The sequence below is a fragment of the Zeus faber genome (assembly GCF_960531495.2).
Source record: "Zeus faber genome assembly, chromosome: 12".
In the NCBI taxonomy this organism is placed as follows: Eukaryota; Metazoa; Chordata; class Actinopteri; order Zeiformes; family Zeidae; genus Zeus; species Zeus faber.
Window position 1 is genome coordinate 30,784,225 of NC_137196.1, and position 5,000 is coordinate 30,789,224.

Genomic DNA, 5,000 nt, shown 5'->3' on the forward strand with positions numbered 1-5,000 from the left:
CTTCTCCACCCACTCCACCCTGCTTGTACTCTCTTCTCCACCCACTCCACCCTGCTTGTACTCTCTTCTCCACCCACTCCACCCTGCCTGTACTCTCTTCTTCACCTCTCTCCCTCACTCTCCGCAGGTCAATCCCAAGTACTTGAACTCATCCGCCTTCTCCACCTCCTCTCCTTGCATTCTCAGCTTTTCTCCGCCCTCCCTCCCATTCAGGCACATGTATTGTGTCTTACTCCTGCTGACTTTCATTCCTCTTCTCTCTAATGCTGCCTCCACTTCTCCAGGCTCTCCTCCACCTGCTCCCTACTCTCGCTACAGATCACAATGTCATCCGTGAACATCATAGTCCACAGAGACTCCTGCCTGATCTCATCTGTTAACCTGTCCATCACCACTGCAACAAGAAAGGGCTCAGAGCTGATCCTTGATTCAGTCCCACCTCCACTTTGATGCCTTGGTCACGCCTACTACACACCTTACTACTGTCTGACTGCCCTCATACATATCCTGTACCACTCTTACCTACTTCTCTGCCACCTCCAACTTCCTCATGCAATACCACACTTCCTCTCTTGGCACCCTATCATACGCTTTCTCTAAATGCACAAAGACGCAGTACAACTCCCTCTGGCCTTCCCTGTACTTTTCCATCAGCATTCTTAAAGAAAACATGTCATCTGTAGTACTCTTTCCTGACAAGAAACCATACTGCTGCTCAGTGATCCCCACCTCTCCTCTTAACCTAGCCTCCACCACCCTTTCCCATAGCTTCATGCTGTGGCTGATCAACTTTATTCCCCTGTAGTTACTACAGCTCTGTACGTCTCCCTTATTCTTGAAGATGGGTACCAGTAATAAAATATGAATATAATAAAACATTTAAATGGTTAAATATGAACTTTTAACTTTCATTATCATTATGTATTGTTGGAGTACTGGATAGCACACTGGAATGAGGTCTAAAGGTATAATGTAATATAATATAATATAATATAATATAATATAATATAATATAATATAATATAAAATGAATGAATATAATATAATATAATACAATACAATATTATATAATATATTATATTATGATAAAAAATAATATAATATACATTACATTACATTTAGTCATTTAGCAGACGCTTTTATCCAAAGCGACTTACAATTATTCAAACACCGACGGACGCAGCCATCAGGAGCAATTAGGGGTTAAGTGTCTTGCTCAAGGACACTACAGCATGCTAGCAGGAGGAGCCTGGGATCGAACCAGCGACCTTTGGATTACTAGACGACCAGCTCTACCTCCTGAGCTACCATCCCCCCTAATATAATATAATATAATATAGTATAATATAATATAATATATTATGATATAATATAATATAATATAATATAATATATCATGATATAATATAATATAATATAATATAATATAATATAATATATTATGATATAATATAATATAATATAATATAATACAATATAATATAATATCAGATAGTCTTGAGTGCATGCTGTTGTTCAGGTGATTTGTGAAGGAATTAGCTGTTGCTCTAATGCCCTTTTGCTTGAGCAGCTTTTCTTAATGGGACTTGCTCTGCTGGGTGGAGGAGCAGGCGGGTGGAGAGCAGTGAGCTGAGAAATTAACTTCCACTCGTTTGCCAACGGGACTTTGAAGATGTCCGCCGCTGTCACCGGGACTCAGCGTGCTCTGATTAAAGACCAGTATCACTTAATGAGCAGGGGGCACTCTTCAGAGGAGCAAGGCACTGGCGCTGCGGGGCCAGGGGTTCCATTCCCAGCTGACTCTGTCTCCATGGAAACGATGACCTCACTTTGACATTTTACTGATTAGAAAGTGACAGATCAGCGTGTTAACGGCCGATGAAGCGGAGCAGAGAGCGGATTACTGAGCCGCTCTTTATGTTACACAACGTTCCTTCACTGGACCATCACATAATCACAGCTCCATAGAAGACACGCCCACACCCTGACCCACCCCACCCACCCGACACAGGACCACACCCGACACATCCAATACAGGACCACACTCAGACATCCCGAGCACAGAACCACACCCGACACATCCAATACAGGATCACATCCCGACACAATTAAGGGACCACACCCAGACACACCCAGACACAGAACCACACCTCGACACTGATGACACAGGACCACACCCCAACACACCCGACACAGATGACACAGGACTACACCCCGACCCACCCAATACAGGACCACACCAAGACACACCCTGACATGAAAAAAACACAAAGAAACAAAAACAAAAACAAAAAAAACAAAAACAAAAAAAACACAAACAAACAAAAACAAACACAAACACAAACTAACACAAACTACCACAAACAAACAAAAACAAACAAACACAAACACAAACACAAACAAACACACACACAAAAACAAACAAAAACAAACAAACACACACACAAAAACAAACAAAAACAAACAAACACATCTCTTCACTGTGTTTGTTGTTTTTGACCGTTTCCAACATGTCTCCTCCTTCAGAAGGGAGCGCCCCCTACTGGTGGAGGAGCAGGAGCTGCTCCTCCAGGTCCTGTTGCAGACGGAGCAGCTTCCTCCACCCCCTCCCTGGTGGAGCCATCGCCCTGAGAATCATTATGAGGACGGATCACACGTCTGTCTCCCGCTCTCTCAAAATCAGAACCAGAACCTGAACCAGAACCTGAACCAGAACCTGCTTATTCCTCAGGAGCATTGACACGAATGAGGAGTTTGTTGTTTCTACAGACCATAAGAAAAAATAATATAACTAAATAGAATAAAAAGTCAAGTAAAAATAGAAATGGCCAAGTATAAACAAAAAGCCCAAAAAACGATATTAAAAAAATAGATATATATAAATAAAATATATAAAATACGCAGAATAGACCAAAATGCACGGGATACGTTACTGGAATGTGTATAAACCCTGATTATAAATGATTCTATGTAAGAATAGATTTCTGCGCGTCTCGTTATAAGAACATTACAGTTTCTCTTTTTCTCAGAGCGGACACAGCGAGGTGATCACAGCTTCATCTACTCTTTCATTCATATTTTGTTTTGTGTCTCATTATACCGGACGACCTCTGGACTGTGGGGGGGCAGCTTTGCCGGTGTCAAAGCCGTGGTTCTGGGTCCAGGCTGGTACAGGACAGAACAAGGTCACAAAGTAAATTTTGGAGGAGGAAAGTGGAAGTACTGCGAGCTTCAATGCAGTAAAAGTACAAATACCCCAACACTCAGGCCAAGGCGTGGCAGGGGGCGGGGCCTGAACGATGATTGACAGGTTTGGTGGTGAAAGGACACCACTTCCTGTTTCCAACTGTTGTTGGTGAGAATCTGCTTTGTTTACCGTGGGGAGCCATGGTGATGCCAATACAGGATGCTCTGTTACTAACCACACCCCCATTTTCTGATTGGAGGAAACTTTGTGTGAGTGTGCACACACTTACACAAAGTTTCACACTCACACACACACACACACACACACACACACACTCACACACACACACACACACACACACTCACACACACTCACACTCACACTCACACTCACACACACACACACACACACATCCACACAGTCTGACACAGAACACATGCACACACACTCAGATTAGACCGTGCACACCCACACACACACACACACAGACAACACACACACACACACACACACATATACACACAGACAACACACAGACACACACATGCAAACACACAAAAACACACATGTATACACACACACACAAAGATAAAGCCCGGTATACACATACTGTACATGTACACACAGACACACACACACACACAGATTAGGCCAATGGACACACACAAAACACACAGACACACAGACGCATGCAGACAGACACACACACACACTGACAGATTAGGCAGCTGTACACACACAGACACACAGACACATGCAGACAGACACACACACACACACACACACACACACACACACACAGATTAGGCCCGTGATGCAGATGGAATTTAACTGTTTAAATGAAACATTTTCCACCAGGAAATCACAGATGAAGTGATCACCTTTAATTAAATTATATTGAGAAAAAGCCAAAAACGGTGAAAGCGCCACCAGAAACGAAACCATCTTCATGCTGATATTTGATATTTGTTGTTGTTGTTTCTTTACAGTCTATTGTGCACTTTGGTTGTTAATAAATACAATTTCAAGCAAACATCCAGATAAAAAATGTAAGTTATTGGCAAATCAAAAATCATCTAAATTATTATTAACTATAGTAATGAATTTAGAATGTTTACAACATAATTAAAGTTGATGAAATTGAATACATCTTTATGTAATTCAATTATAACTATTAATTATTAATTCACATTTATTCAATTTTAAATTTTAAATTTTAAATATTTATCAGATTTCATTTGTTATTGCTCAGTCTTAGAGGAGCTCCGTGTCTCTGGGCAGGGCGTGGCCAGGTCGCTCTGGGCAGGGCGTGGCCAGGTCGCTCTGGGACACCAACACCATCAAACAGGACGTGATGTTGTAATCTGACAAAATCCAGGAAGACAGAATAGCAGACAGACCGACAGACAGAGAGATAGGCAGACAGACGGAGAGACAGACTGGCAGACAGACAGACAGACAGATAGATATGCAGAGTCTCCACCTTGAGAGACATGGTGCAGTCCAGATGGCCGAATGACCTTTACCAGTGACGGAAGAGAGAGAGAGCGAGAAAGAGAGAGAGACAGAGAGAGAGACAGAGAGAGAGACAGAGAGAGAGAGGTTGGGGGAGAAGGGGAGAGAGGGGGTGGAGTCAGGGAAGAAGGGATGGAGAAGAAGAGGAAGGCAGGGGGAGTGAAAGAGATGGTTTCCCCTCCTCCATCCTCTGAGGACACACTGACCTCTGCATCGTCCCAGTTGAATCCTGACCAGAGAACTGGATCCCCCAAATACTGCAAATACTACAAATACTGTAAAACATGCAAATACTGTA